At 43.0% G+C, this 17088-nt stretch overlaps 1 protein-coding gene across 1 annotated transcript in view; it reads right to left on the bottom strand.

Moving 5' to 3' along the window:
• MBOAT2 (membrane bound O-acyltransferase domain containing 2) overlaps positions 1-17088 on the bottom strand; it is a 110714-nt gene that overhangs the window by 74968 nt on the left and 18658 nt on the right. The window lies entirely within an intron of this gene.

Genomic DNA, 17088 nt, shown 5'->3' with positions numbered 1-17088 from the left:
TCTCTTTTTATACATTACATTTCCTCCCTTTTACTGGAACATGAGGAAGGGGTGTCTGGGCTGTTCAAAATACTTACCAAGTTATATACTTATTTACTATTGAGCAGTTTTCTGAACAGATCTGTGACTGTCCAATCTGACACCAGCCACACGTGGCCATGAACATTTATATGCGGGTCCAAACTGAGATGTCAAATACATACCAGATTTCAAAGTCACAGAGTAAAATACCTCATTAATGTTTCTGTTGACTACATATTGAAATAGTATTTTGAATACTAATCAAATAAAATACATTATGGCATTAATTTCACCTCTTTTACTCCTTTTTAAATGTATCTATTGGAAAATTTTAAATTCCATATGCAGTTAGCATTGGCTCACATTTTATTTCTATTGGACAGCACTGGTAAATCTGATATACTCTATTTTAAAAGTTTTGAAAAAATGTTCTCCCTCTTATGAAAAAGTGTATATATACTTAAACTGCCACACGAGCCATACAACAGTTAATAGCTGTTAATTACTTCTCCATCAGAATTAAGCATTCTCTGATAAGCCAACAGTGGTCTCATAACAAGTTTAGGGTAAAAAAAACCTTATATTTCAAGGCAGCTCAAGATGAAGTGTAATACTCAACAAATTAACAGAAGGACCCCAAAATCAATTGCTACCTCCGTATCTCTACCAATGGAATACAAATTACATCTAATGTTACCTTTCTAACAGTATAAGTGGCTTTGGAGAGCATATTTACATTCTTAGCCAGTGGCTCCTAAAATAAACAGGCAGCTTCTGAGACCCTGCCCGGGTGGGGCTGGGGGAGTGAGGCACACAGTCCGTGGCTGAGGGTCACAGGAGTTCTCAAGGCCCCACAGATGTAACAACCTCGAGCATCCTCAGTGTCATGCTTGAATCAACCTGCATAAGTCCAGCTGCATAATAACCACCTGCATAGCTAGTCAGAAATGGATTCCTGGGTACAAGCCCCAGGAGTTTTATTCCCTGCTCTGATACAGGACCTTAAATTCTTTTTTTTTTTTTTTTTAATTCCCCAGGCAAAACTCGTGTATTCCATGTTTGGGAAACGTGTCTTCATCAATCAACCTCAAAGTCAAGGAGATATGAAGGGGCCCAAAGGCAAGGCAAAGAGCCACTCTTTAAATCTTTAGGAAGTAATACAAATTAAGTCCACGTAAGATACCATTATATATCCTCGAGATTGTCAAAATTTTTGAAATCTGACAATACCAAGGCAGACTATGATGTGAAGCAATGGGATCTCTCATACACGGCTTCCACAGACACTCTGGAAAACAGCTTGGCACTTCCTTACAGGACGACAGATGCTCACACCCAATGACTCAGCCACTCCACTACTTAGTAGGGTAACCTGGGGACCAGGAGACATGTACAAGAATGATCAAAACTGCCTTGTTCCTCATAGCCAAACGTTAGAAAAAAAATCCTACGCCCATTAATAGTAAAATGGCTAAATATATTATGGTATATCCATACAACAGTAAACTACACAGAACAATGAAAATGAAAGAACTATAGCTTCTTACAACATGTGGATTAAACGTAACACACGACGCTGTAGGAAAGAAGCCATACATCGCTTGAATTCATTCGTAGAACACCTACAACATATAAGCAGATATTTGTAAAAAAGGCCCCAAAACAAGCAATAAACCATATTGTTTGCGGGTGCCTGCACATGTGGTAAAACCACGAAGGGGAGCGTGGGACGATTATCACTCAAGTCAGTGAGCGGGCTGTCTACGCAGGAAGAGAACAGGCCACACTGAGAGGCACACACGTTGGCATTTTGTGGGCCGGCGATAATCTACTTCTTGTCCAGAGCAGTTACAGAGGTACTGGCTTTTTAATTTTTTGTTAAACTTTGTAAGTACATAATAGTTATGATAACACTAGGTGCTGTGACAAACAGACACACAAAAAGCTTATGTACTGGCGCCAACAAAACTGAGGTTCAGGTGCAGCCCAGAGCAGATATTCCTGGTCAGGGTGGAGCCTTCCCAGGCGGGTGGTTCAGGGGTCCCGGCTCCCCCTATTTTGTGGTTATGATAACCCAGAACCTCGTCATTGCTGCACTCAGCCACAGGAAGGGAAATGGGAGAGCACACAAAAGGCACGGTTGTTTCTAAAGGTCCCCCGCCTGAAAATGGGACACAGACCGCAGTCCCCCCCACCACCACGGGCAGAGCCAGTACCAGCACCCGCCACACCGTGGGTGGACGGGGAAAGGCGCTGGCTGGGCGCCAGGACAGGGGAAAACTGACTTGTGGGGAACAGCCAGCAGCCTCCACCACGTTGTTCTCCGGAAGGACACCCCAGTGACTGGCACAGTGACTGCCCATCAGGGTACAGGGCAGGGTCAAAGGATCCATCACTGTACACCCCCGACCAGCTTTTTATTTTGCACCATGCACATTTATTATCTACCCCCAAATACAGTTTTTAAAAGTAATTTATGCTTCTTTTCGAATTTCCAAAGCAAAAATTGAACACTGGGATTTAATACTGTAATTATCTCATCTCCCTATAATGAATCTGCATTGCTAGTTCCATCCCGCTAAATTTCATACACAGCAGGCACGTCTTAAAGGATATAAGCATCTTCAAATGTGCCACAGAAAAGCAACTCTTGCAAGCATGAAGTTAAACTGCACCAGTGTAGAAGCAACTTTGGTCAAGCAGCACAAAGCACACTTAATTTAAGAATCCTGCCCTCCAGATAAATGGTAAAGACCAATCCTCTCCTCCAAGGCCCCCATCTTGGTCAATGGGATCACTCAACTTCTTGACCAGAAACTATGGAAACTTCACGCATACTCTGGGGCTTCCAGACACTTTTTAAATCAGTTCTATACAGCACTTGTCACTTAGTGGCCTATCAGTCTGACTTTTCCTGTAGACTGTGAGCTCCGCTTGGGAGCTTGGGGACATATTTTATTCATCTGTGAATCCCTACCCATCCCAGAGTACAGTGCCTGGCTCCCTCCGTGCTTTTAATTCGCTGAAAGAAAAAGGGGGGGGGAGCATGCTTCAAGGGCTCGCTTAAAATTCAGGAGTATACACTATTAAGAATATAACAGTTCGTGTTTTATCTTCTTTCTTAGAAGCTTAAGGCACTTAGTATTAATTGTTACAATTAGAAACTTCATAACCAGAAATAAAAAAATAAATACAGAAGCCTAAAGATGCACTGTACCCAGCACTGAGCTAGCAGGCACTGTTCAGGCACAGGGAATAACACAGACACGGCAGACCCAGCACCCTTGAAACTTCCAGGTGGGCAAGATGACACACGAACGCCCCATAACAACCGCGGCTGCTGGATGGGAGGCAGCGGACTGGTGTCCAGAGGAAACAAAGCAGGAACACTTATTTGGGATGCCTCGGGGCTCCATCCTCTCTCCTGAATTACAGGACAACTGCCTACCCTAATCCCATAAAAACAAAACACTCTGGGTGTAGCCAGCAAAGCCCCCGTCCACCAGGAAGACCACCCGCACCTTGGGCACCCCTCCTCCTCTCCCTTCCCAGACAAAGGCACAGAGGCCAGAGCCCGGACAGCCCATAACCGCTACCCCATGCTAAACTCGCTGTCGTTGAAACAGCCAGACTCCTGGGGGCTTATTAACTGACAGATCCTGAAGTGTATTCTCAGATCATCCACAGAAACCAAAACGCAGTAAGCTTTCCCAAATGCACCAAAACAGAAGCGGAAAGCGAGTGATTCAATCAAGACACCAGCGATTCTACCTACCAGGTTAATGAGAGCGTATTTCATTTCAGTCTTGCCATCCACATAAGATTCCTAAGAACTAAGAAGGAATTTCCTTATATTGACCTGTGAAATTAAAAGGTACTAAATTAATTGCATCCACACTGCTAAATTATGAACCTCAAGCAAAGGCAATCTACGGAAATGAGTTTTCCTGATAAAATAAACGCATCATACACACATCCCAAAATACCACACAGAACACAGACGCAAAGAAAGGGTTGATCTGCTTCCTATCCACGCTGCTTGTCAAACGTGCTCTGACAGATGACTAACAAGGAGCTCATCCCTAAACAGGACAGAGGGGAATAAACATAAGAACAAGGAACCGTTGCCCCTTTTCTTAAGTGTTTGGGGGTGCGGTGTGCGTGCGTATGCACGCCTCTGTATCTATCTCTTAGGTGGTTACAAATAATACTAGCAGATCAAAAGACTCGCTGAAGGGAAAAAGTAAGGAGTCTAAATTCACAATGACTGGATAAATAAATCCTAGTACATCCATACAACAGGATATTCTTAGCAATAAAACAGAATCAATTATCGTGACACACACAACAGATGAATCTCAAAATAACTGAGTAAAGTAATTCAGAAAAAAGGTTGTAATTCTATTTATATAAACTTCTAGAAAATACAAACTAATCTATACTGACAAAAAGCAGATCAGCGGTTGCCCGGGGACGCAGGGCAGGGAGACGCAAGAGGGCAGTATTACCAGGGGCTCGAGGAAACTCGTGGTGAGGGGGACACGCATCATCTTTATTGCAGTGGTAGTTTCATGGGTGGAGGCATAGGTCAAAACATCCAGTTTTACATTTTAAAATGTACAGTTTACTGTGCATCAATTACACATCAATAAAGCTGTTTAAATTTTTTTAATAAAAATAAATTCATATTGACCATCATTTGGGTTTAACTGAAAACCTCACAATGTGATTGACATTACCTTTACTCTTGGAAAGATCTTTATTTCGGTTCTATTATCATGCTTTGTGGACAAGCAACTGACATGCAATTTTGGAATGAATATAGACAGAGAACATTTAACGGCCTGAATTTCTTCCCCATTCATCACTCTCATGGTTTAAAAATCTAAAAGAATTTTAGTGAAAAGTCCCATCACTTCAAGTTTTTCACAGTCTCTGTAACTCAATAAATGTCTGATTTTCAGAAAAAAAGAAGCCTAAAGACCATCCAGTCCAACTTCCTCAACTTAAAGGAATAAACTGAAGATTCCATCCTCTCCCAGGAGTTCATCTCTACGTTGTTGACACCCAACTTTGTCATTTCAGTCTTGACCGCTCTACAGAGCTTCAGGCTAGTTTATCCAGCTGCCCACTCAACCTCCTTCCTGAATGATCTGCAGCCAAAAGGGTACTCCTACACCCCCCCACCGCCAACTTCTCCCCCAGATTTTTCCATCAGTAAATGCACCATCACAAAGTCAGTTGCTCAGGCAAACACCTAGGAATCACTCACTTCTTACCTTCCACACAGACTCCATCCCGAAGTTCTTTTAGCTCCGTCTCCAAATTATATGTGTGCCCATGCATGCCCCAGTCCCCAACTCCACTATGGCCATCTCTTCTCACCTGGACAACCAAGCATGCTAGGTTGTACTATTTCGTCTCTTGCCTCTCCAAGTCAGGCTCTCCAGTCAGTCATTTGATCACATCAATCCTCAGCTTTAAAATGCTCTGGCTACAGGGGGGTGCAGGTATAGCTCAGTGGTAGAGCACATGCTTAGCATGCATGAGGTCCTGTGTTCAATCCCCAGTGATTCCACTAAATAAATAAACAAATTATCTAATTACCCCACTTGCCCTCCCCAAAAATGCTCTAGCTAGCGGAATCCCTGTCTAAAATAAAATCTTAACTCCTTACTCTGCCCTCAAAGAGCCAGGCCCCCATCCCTAGCCTCACTCCCACTCTCTCTCACTGACTACCTTTCAACCCCCTGAGCTTCCCTAACACACCAAATTCATCACCACCTCAAGGCCAAGGCCTTCCACTCCGGTACCCAGAACGCACAAAATGCACATAGTTCACCCTTCACATCAGAACTCAAACATCACATCTTCAAAAGCTTCACAGACCTCACAAGCTGAAGTAGCATTCCTGATCATTTTAAAACACACACACTACATCTCATTTCACTGACTTCACAGTACACGCCACTATGTAAAATTATTTTGTGAATCTGTGCACTTATTATATTTTCTAACAAAATGTATTCATTAATTTCATTCATTCATTCAATTCTGCTATGACTATCAGAAGCTTTAGTCCAAATAAGAACAGTGATTTAAACTTGAAAAGCATTTTTTCCAGGGGCCGAGGTGCTCCTGCGTAAAAAGCACCCACCTTGTAAAAAAAAAAAAGTCAACTTCAGCTGACCTATTAATTACATAAGGCTTCAAATGATGCAAAAAAACTCACTTTTCTTCTGGGCTGCCTCATTATCATCAGATTTCAGTTCAATACAATATCACAAATTGCAAACATATTGGTTTTGAAATTATACTGCCTCCCACCAAAAATAGTACACTTTTCAATAAAGATTATGTCAATATAAAAAATACTGACTTTTAATGATTAGCTTGGAATCTGAACACCTTGCCTTTGAAAAACTTAGCCATCAAGCACTCAAGCAACACATTATCTGAATGAGCCGATTTAAGCACTTTTAATTTCTTTTTTTTTGTCAGAACTTTTACAAGGTTTCAGACACTGCCAACCCAAAAAAATCACAATTGATCATTATGCCTCTTGATGGCACACACTGTGAATTATCCTCTAGTAAATCATTCGATGATCACTAAAATGCACACTTCACAAGCACAGGGATTTGGGTCTATTTTGTTTACCATATTCCTAAGCACCTATTTCTGGCATATGACCAGCACTTAACAGACACGTGTTACTAAATACCTGCAAACTCATATTCGGTTCTGTCTTATCCAGATCACCATATTATCCCAAACTGATGTATAATCTCTCCTCCCTATTGCTTGATGCCATCTTAATATTAAGCATGAGCTAAAAAGTGATTCTTTGATATAAATCACAGTGAGTATTTGGCCTCCAAACTATACGGTGACATGTAGGAAATCAATCACAGACCAACAAGGATCCTATCACGTGGGGTGTAAGGGGAGGCAAGGCTCCACTCAGTCCTGATAGGCTGACTCCACCGGCAAACTCCTAACAGGTCTCTCCTCCGGGGCTAGGAAGGAAGCCACAGCTGCACGACCATCTGCACATCACAGATCATCAAATATTTACACCAGCTCCGAGGTGAACGTTAAGCAGCGCCACACAGCTGATGAAGTAAGTCACCATAATTAAATAGTCAAAGGCAGCAATTATGAATAACAGGAAAGTAGCTCCGTTCTGAGGAGTGTCGGAAATAACGTATTACTAATGAAAGTTAAAATAGTCAAGTTTGTGAACAATTTACTTTAAGAAAGATTCCCCTCAAAGAAAAAAGCAATCGAGATGCAACTAGTTTGCTGGGATCTACATACACAAAACAGAGCACACAGGAACGGGAACGTCTCACGTGAGCGGCACCAGCACATCACAGCAGGCTGGCAGCCGCGGACCTAAAGACAGCCGCTCATTCCGACCTAATAAACCACAAACACAAAGCCTTGCTCTGGCCCTGACCAAGGAATCTCTGGCACTTGCAACCTCTGTACGCCACAGTTTCTTAATATAAAAATAAGAATAATTTCTATCTACACTTCTAGAGTATGAAATGTACCAAAAAAAACCCCAGAAAACAGAAAGCAAAAACCCCAAACATCATTCGTACTTCTGATCCTTTATCTGACCTGGTCTGCCCACTTGGCCAGCTGGACTCAGGTGGAGCGGGACTGGACCCCACAAGGGGAGCTCCACTGACACGAAGTAGCTAGAAAAGTCAAATTCAGAGAAACAGAAAGTAGAACGGCGGTTACCAGGAGTTGGGGGGAGGGGCAGGTAGAGAGTTGTCTAATGGGTATGCTGTTCCCATTCTGCAAGATGAAAAAGTTCTGGAGATCAGTCGCACAGCAATGCGAATATACTCAACATTACCAAACTTTACAGTCAAAAATGTTGTTGTTAAAAGTTTTCTTAATTAGAGAATTTAATTTAATGGTTAAGATGGTAAATTTCATATATTTATATATGTTACCACAATTTTTTAATTTTTAAAATTACTTTTTAAAATAAGTAAATAAATAATCAAGAACTTCATCAAAAGGCACCGCAAGGAAGATAGGAAATCAAGCTACAAACTGGGAGAAGATTATTTTACAACACATACAAAATGGAGAAAGAATTCAAATCCAAAACAGAAAGAATCTCTAAAAATCAGTATGAAAAGGACAAACCGCCTAATTTAAAAATAAGCAAAAGACAGGAATAAGCATTTCACAGAAGAGGAAACACAAATAGCTAGGAACTAACTATATGAAAACACGCTAACCTGTGTTCAGGAAAAATGAAAATTAAAATCACAAAATACCTTTTTATACCCATGAGACTGGCCAAAACGTATCAACCCGGTAACAGTAGGATCTAAGTGCCAGGGAGGATGAGGAACAAAAGAATTTCAGTACACTGTGGTGGGAAGGCATGCTGCTATAACCACTTTGGAAAACAGTTTGGTATTATTTACTGATGTTAAAGACCATTTTCCATGACCACAATTCTACCCCTCCCCTAGGGAGGTAAACTTAAGAGAAACTCCTGCATATGCGCAAGGACACGTGAGCAGGAACGTTCACCGCAGCACTGCTTATACAATAAAAAACTGGAACCACATGGATGGCCTTGGACAGGAGAACTCAAGTAAGTTGTGGGATATTCACACGAGAGAAGAGTGAAAATGAAAGGACTGCAGCTACAGCTACCAACATAAATAAATACACCTGGCAGAAGTAACAGTGAGGAAGCCAGACTCAGAATCATTTAAACAAAGGTCAAAAGGCAAAGCTGAGCAAAACTAAACGTGATGTTGTTACAGATACACACACTATGAAGAAAAGCAAGGAAATGATAAAGCCAAAATTCCGGAAATCACTCCTCTCCTAGATGAGCCCCAAGAGGGAGCCTGGAAAGGTTTTCCTGAAGCTGGAAGTAAGGGCAAGGGTTTCACGACCCTCTGGCAGCACGCAGTGTTGGTATATAATCCCCTGCAAATCTGATTTTTAAAATCAACTCCCCAGAAAAAAGAAGATGTACTGAAATAAAAGGCTCTAAAAACAAGTGAAGAATGTTGGGGGAGAGAAGGGAAAAAGAAAGCGCTATAGATCCCCGATATTATTCACTTACTCCGCTTCCTTAGGAACTCGGGACCAACTTCTGTGCGTGTAGCAACTTACACGTAAGTCACCAGTGCCACTGGTCAAATGTTATGTGATTTTATGTGTAACTGTCAAATATCTTCAGAAAGTCCTATAATGGCACCAAGTAATATAAATCCCTCACTCCCTCCATCTTCACCATCATGAGGAGAGGGCCCAAGACACAAAAGCCAGTCACCCTGCACTGGTCACAGACAGGGGAGCGTGAACAGGAGGAGGCGGAAGGAGTCCCGGGGCCACGTCCTGCCAGAGAGAAGACGCAGCCACCTCAAAACCCAGCGTGTGTGGGGCTCCCATGCCTGACCGGCTTCCTCCTGAGGAGGAGAAAACCTAACACACTGACACGCTGGTTGTCTCGGAGGCCCTTCCCCCAAAAATGTATGCACACCGCTCCTCAGGGAAGAAACTAAAACATACCATGTCTCTTACTGACAGCTACAAGACATCCAGATCAACTTCTGAATTCTCCACCACTCAGCTGGCTGTGACAGCCAGGACACAGGGCCACCGACGCTGGCCAAAATCACCTGTTTTCCTCTTTTTCTTCACAATGCTCTCAAAAAGGACGTTTGTCTGATTTCAGTTTTTTTGCATCATTCTGATCAAACTACCACAGGTTCTTTATTTTATCAAAACAAATTCTCACAGAACTAGAACAAATCATAATAAAATTTATATGGAACCACAAAAGACCTAGAATTGCCAAAGCATTACTGAAGAGAAAGAAAGAAGCTGGAGGAATAACTCTCCCAGACTTCAGACAATACTACAGAGCTACAGTCATCAAGGCAGCATGGTATTGGTACCAAAACAGACATATGGACCAATGGAACAGAATAAAGAGCCCAGAAATGAACCCACAAACTTTTGGTCAACTAATCTTGGACAAAGGAGGCAAGAATATACAATAGAATAAAGACAGTCTCTTCAGCAAATGGTGTTGGGAAAACTGGACAGCAGCATGTAAAACAATGAAGCTAGAACACTCCCTTACACCATACACAAAAATAAACTCAAAATGGATCAAAGGCTTAAACATAAGACAAGATATAATAAACCTCCTAGAAGAAAATATAGACAAAACATTACCTCACATACATCTCAAAAATGCTCTCCTAGGGCAGTCTACACAAGAAATAGAAATAAAAGCAAGAATAAACAAATGGGACCTAATTAAACTTACAAGCTTCTGCACAGCAAATAAAACCATAAGTAAAACAAAGCAACAACCTACAGAATGGGAGAAAATTTTTGCAGATGAAACCGACAAAGGCTTGATCTCCAGAATATGTAAGCAGCTCATATGACTTAATAAGAAAAAAGCAAACAACCCAATCCAAAAATGGGCAGAAGACCTAAATAAGCAATTCTCCAAGGAAGAAATACAAACGATCAATAGGCACATGAAAAAATGTTCAATATCACTAACTGTCAGAGAAATGTAAATCAAAACTACAATGAAGTATCACCTCACACCAGTCAGAATGGCCATCATTCAAAAGTTCACAAATGACAAATGCTGGAGAGGCTGTGGAGAAAGGGGAACCCTCCTACAGCTGGTGGGAATGCAGTTTGGTGCAGCCACTGTGGAAAACAGTATGAAGATTCCTCAAAAGACTAGGAATAGACTTACCATATGACCCAGGAATCCCACTCCTGGGCTTATATCCAGAAGGAACCCTACTTCAAAATGACACCTGCACCCCAATGTTCACAGCAGCATTATTTACAACAGCCAAGACATGGAAACAGCCTAGACGTCCATCAGCAGATGACTGGATAAAGAAGTTTTGTTATATTTATACAATGGAATACTATTCAGCCATAAAAACCGACAACATAACGCCATTTGCAGCAACATGGATGTCCCTGGAGAATGTCATTCTAAGTGAAGTAAGCCAGAAAGAGAAAGAAAAATACCATATGAGATCGCTCATATGTGGAATCTAGGGGAAAAAAAAACATAAATACAAAACAGAAAGAGACTCATAGACATAGAATATAAACTTGTGGTTGCCAGGGGGATGGAGGTGGGAAGGGACAGACTGGAATTTCAAAAAGTAGAATAGATAAACAAGATTGTACTGTGTAGCACAGGGAAATATATACAGGATCTTGTGGTGGCTCACAGTGAAAGAGAATGTGACAACGAATGTACGAATGTACGTATGTTCATGTATAACTGAAAAATTGTGCTCTACACTGGAATTTGACACATTGTAAAATGACTATAACTCAGTTAAAAACAATGTTAAAAAAAAAAATTCTGAGTGTGAAAGCACAATGGAATTCTCTCACTGAATGCTGAGCCCTGCCCCGTATCCTGAGCTCCAGACTCACAGTCACTGGGCTACTCGGCATGTCTACTTCAAAGTCTAACAAGCTCCCCACACCTAACGCGGCCACAGGAAGCTCTCGATCCTCCCCTTCCCACGCTCCAAAGGCCACCTCTTTTGGAGCTCCCCAAAGGCTCACTCTCGCCTTCCTCACACTAACGGTAAATCGGACGAGCTCACTCCTCTGTGCAGCACTGTCAGATGGCTCCCCCCACGTGTGGGCTGCTTGGTGGCCTTCTTCCAGAGCACAATGTGAGAAGTGGGGGTGAAAAGAGAAGCTTCAGCAGAGACCCTGCCAAGCACCACCTCAGCCAGGTGACCAGTTAACACCAGCAGTGCTAAGTCAGGTGAAAAGCACATGCCCTGGATATCACACAACAGAGATGACACTGCACCTCTGTGCTGGTCCCCCTCAAACACCCACAAGCCAGACTGGTCATGAGGAAAACATCAGACAAATCCTACTTGAGGGGCATTCAACCAACTCCCTGACGACCCTCGAAGATGTCAGGTCATTAAAAATAAGGAAAGTCTGAGAAACTGACACAGTCTGGGAGGAACCCAAAGAAACACGGCAACTACGTGCAAGTGGAAACATCCTGCACAGAAAGGACCTTGTTGTAGACTGAATATTTCCACCCCCTCCAAGTTCATACACTGAAGCCCTAACCTCCGATGTGTGGGATTTGGAGACGAAGCCTTTGGGATGTAATTAGGTCACAACGGTGGGGCCCTCATGATGGGATTAGTGCCCTTATAAGAACAGCTATCAGAGAGGGAGCTCCTGGCCTCTCCCTCCTCATCTTCCTCCTCCTGCCCCAGTTACACACAGACACACATACCAAGGAAAGGCCATATGAACATACAGTGAAAAGGCAGCCATCTTCAAGACAGGGAGAGTAGTCTCACCAGAACCTGACCACGATGGCACCCTCATCTCACACTTCAGCCTCCAGAACCATAAGAAATAAATGTTGAAGTCACCCAGTCTCTGGTATTTTGTTATGACAGCCTGAGTTAATATAGATCTTCAGTAAAAACTAAGGAAATCCAAATAAAGCATGCAGTTTAGTTAATAATAATGTACCAATCCTGGTTCACTCATCGTGATAAAGGACCAGACGAACGTAACACATTAACGCCAGGAAAAAGTGGATGTGGGTTATAGGGGAGCTTTCCACGATATCTTCACTACTCTCTGGAAATCTAAAACTGTTCTAAAATCAAAAGTTCATTTTGAAAAATCCAATAGCTTCCTATCCTATTTATATTATAACCAAATTCCTACCAATTTCTTTCAACTCAACACCTGGTCTACCAAGAGCACCTCCAGGAGGGTTAGCTACACAGGAAAGTATATACGCATTTGCCAAAACTGATCAAACTGCACATTTCAGATCTGCGTGAGTTATGCTTCAATAAACATTTCAAAGAACAGGACTGCCAAAATGAGAAATCTGATGACATAAAAATTCCACTTGAACTTGGTGGCTTAAAACAGTAATACATCTTTTGCTCTTGAATCTGCGATTTGAGCACGACTGGGCAGGAAGAGCTCATCCCTGCTCTGCTGAGCATCAGCCGGGGGCTGGAATTACCTGAAGGCTCACTCTGCTCCCAGATCAGCTGGGACTGTAGGTTCAAACTCCTTCACGTGGCCTCTCTGGGTGCCCTGGGCTCCCTCACAACATGATGGCTGGGTTCCAAGCACAAGCTTGCTGAGAGAGAGAGAGAGAGAGAGAGACAGAGAGACAGAGAGACAGAGAGACAGAGAGACAGAGAGACAGAGACAGATGGACAGAAGGAGAGCCACATGCACACTCACAGCGAAGAAGCTGTGGCCTTTTGGTGACCTGACCCCTGAAGCCACACAGCATCCCTTCCACTACACTCTGCTAGCTGGAGCAGCCACAAACCCGTCCAGGTTCCAGGCGAGGGGAAATAGATTCCACCTCTTGACAGGGAGTGACAAGTACCAGAAATACTACCGCGACCACTTTTGGAAAATAAAATCTATCACAGGTTGGAATATAAAGTCAAGGGAAGTTTCCAAAAGACCTGGGTAGCAAGCGAGACAGAATTCATCCATCAATATCTAACAAATAAGAGTTCCAGAAACAAAACGGCAACATCAACAGAGAAAAGAGGAAAGAAGTTACTAGGAAGTAATTCCAGAGGACTTCCCAGAGCTAAAGGGCAGGAACCTTCGACGTGAATGAACTGACCAAGGATCCACACAGACGGAACGTGAAATTTAAGAGCATCAAGGAAAGCGGACAATCCTAGGAATCCTCAAGAAAGAAATCGGGTCAACCACGTGGTTAAGAGAACCAGACTCACATCAGACTTCTCATCAACAGTACTGTGCCCTGAGAATCAATGCCAGGATGCCTTAAATGTTGTAAGGGAAAGTTATTTTCAACCTAAAGTCACACGAAAATAATTTCAAATACAGAAAGACTAAGAAAACTTACTTTCTGCGCTCTCTTTCTTTGGAAGTTGCTTTAGGATGTGCTTCAGCAAAAAAGAAAGAAGCCAAGGATTCAAGGACAATGAATTTGGCTTATAGATGCAGTGAAAGGACCCTGCAGGATGCAAGCTGGGGGAGAGGCCAGCGGAGCAATGAGCCCGCGTGGGAGACGGGAAGTGGAAGGTTCCAGAAAGACGATTATCCAAGGAGAGAAAAATAAATAAATTCTCAAAGTGCTGATGTTATCCCTAAGGATGTGGAGTTCAAAATTTAAGTTAGCAGTATACTTCCCAAATTTCTACAACGGGCAAGTGTTGTTAATTTTAATAATAAAAAGTGTTGTAAAAAGAAAAATTTTAAATAGCAAATTGAAAGGACAGAAACTATTTTTAAAACAGTTTTAAAATGTGACAGTTCTCTGCCTAAAACAAAGTCTTTGGACGTTTTTCTCCCCAAAGAGAAACAATGACCATTAAATCTTACGCCCCCAGCTCACAAAACAAAGGAAATTTCTTTCCTATTTAACTGCCAACAAAAATTCTCAGTTTTTAAGGGTTCTATTCTATGTCCTAGTAGAAGTAATTTACCAAAATTATAATTCTGAAAAAGTTAACCTCTAAGTGTTAAGTTCACACCAAAAAACCACCTTTCCATGATACATTTTTGCTCATTTCAGAAGTGACCACCTCAAAAGCACTCATTGGCACATGTGCACTTTGCAGTGAGGGCCACACAGCAGCAGTGTCACCAGCCCAGAGTTCTGGTCCCAGTCCCACCCGGCACCAGCTGGGAGGCCCTGGAGGCTGCGGCCAGATGCGCCCCCGCCGTGTGTCCGGCGGCCAGGGGAGCAATGGAGCAGACTGAGCTCTGCGAAGGAAGCGGCCTGTGCCCAGCACCGCGCAGGCACTCCCTACGTGGAAACAAAGTCCCACGATCTGCCTGCATTCCGAAACGCCACTTGCTGAGCAGTTAGGATGTGCGAGGCGTCTTACATCCTCCATTAACCGAATAATCCTCTCAATCACCTGGAAAATAGTCACTATTACCCCATTTTTAAAATGAGGACATGGGAGCTCAGAAAATTACTATCTGCAATACACAAGTGCTCATTCTGAGCCACGTGATGGAAAGTGGCTTCTGTGTCCTGGAACCGGGCGGGTGCTGTGCTGCTGACACCCTCCCTCTCCAGGGGAGGCAACCCCCCTCACCCCACCCCGCTGTGGCCAGCGGAAGCCGCACTCACCCAGATTTTGAGACCAAACCTGATCTTGAGAATTTGCCAGATGACATTTCAATCTGCAAGGGAAATCATGACTGGGAAAGACCAGGGAAGCCCGAGGGTAAAGAAGGAGAAAGGCTGTCTCTGTCAGAGTTAGACAGGAAAGGTTCGCCAGTGAGAAGGGAACTCCCACGTCGTCACAACCTCCACCCTGTCACGACATGCAGCAGCAGAAGACGTGACACTGCTGTCAGGGCACAGAAACCGCCAAAACCAACGCAACGCTGGGGACGACAAGCAGCTTGGATTCAAGGACACCTAACAGAGGAGGCAGTCGGGAAGCAGCCAACGACCGTCTACAAGTGACGTCTGATGTCGGCCGCTCTTCTTAAATCCTGTGAACATACATTCACTTTCCATAAAATATTCAATTACCCTTCATACTGAGATATATCAAAAAAAGACTTCACTATATTTTTTCAATGACAATTTCTCCTACTTCGCTTTTACCTTTTAATTGGAAAACACGTTGTAATATTAACATTTGTAAATTACCCATCACTTGGCAGGAGCCTAACTTCTTTACCACTACCTATGAATGTGAAGGAAAGAAAGCCAATGCAATCTAGGTAAAATGAAATGTTTAGAGTGTGTGTTATTTTGTTTAGCTAGTTTCTCTGATGAAGCAGAAACTGTTTTAACTACTATTGTTAAAAATCTTAAATATATGTATGTATGTATGTATTAGCTCTCTTTCCTTTCTCAGTGTTTACTTTTTCATATCTCCTCCTTGGTCTAAAAAGGAATTTAAAGCAGATGTCTTTTTTCTGACTCCAAAACTCACGTTCTTTCCACTATGCCATTCTGCCTCTCAAACAAATACCTACTCACTGACTGTGACGGGCCAACACTAGCTAGTCTAGCACTAGAGATTTAAGAGATAATGAATAGTTTTTTCCCCCAAGAGCTTACCATCTATCTTAGTGAGTGAATGGGGAGAAAAAACCTAATATAGTCCAGTATGGTAACTGCTATAAATAATGACATGCACAATTACCATAGTAATAACTCAGCACTATGTTCCAAACTCTTTACACAGAAGATACCTTCCAGAAGTCCTCACCACAATAGGTCCCGCCTGCTAGGAGTGCCCCGCCCAGCTCCCTGGGCCTCAGGTCTCTTCTGGTGCAATGCCCCGCCTGCCCATCAGAGGAGGAATGGCGGCACTAAACCTTCGGGGCTTTCTTTAGACCTGCCCACCTCAGCCTGCTTCACTATGTGGGAAGTTTACTGCGAAAGCTGTGTTCCTCCTGGGGGAACAGCTCTGCCTGCGTTGGGTGAGTTAAATTAACTCAGGACTAAAGTACTGGAAACTCCACCTGGCAGTACACCAAGGTCACATCCTCCAACCCAGCTCTCACCAGTGAGGCTGACAATCTGAGCCACATCAATCTGACTCTTGTTTCTTTCTCTCTCTGCCAGGTCTAAATTGGGCAAGAGAGGGTTATTGATTACAAGAACCCTAAAACTCCAACATGACCCTATTTACATACGAGGTAACTGGGGCTTCTACAGCTCAGAGAGGTGAAGTGACTAGTTTCAGGCCTCCTACCTAAAAAGCAGCACTCCCACCATGTGACACCACTGCCTCCCAACAGGAGAAAAATAAGTTCCCAAACTGACATTGCACTAAGCTTAAGTCGAACTTCCCAAAAGGAAACAGAAGTGAGTGCTCAAACAGGTCACGTGTTCTATCACTTGCTGCTGTCAATTACATTCAGTTAGCTTCAAGAAATGAAATCTAAAAAATACACATAATCGTCAGGCTGACAGCTCATGCATACGACAGACAGATCCGTGCTGAGCACCTGCTACATGCCAGGCACCGCCCCAGG

The sequence above is a fragment of the Camelus dromedarius genome, chromosome 15, assembly GCF_036321535.1.
Source record: "Camelus dromedarius isolate mCamDro1 chromosome 15, mCamDro1.pat, whole genome shotgun sequence".
Classification (NCBI taxonomy): domain Eukaryota; kingdom Metazoa; phylum Chordata; class Mammalia; order Artiodactyla; family Camelidae; genus Camelus; species Camelus dromedarius.
This window is presented reverse-complemented; position numbering and strand designations above follow the sequence as displayed.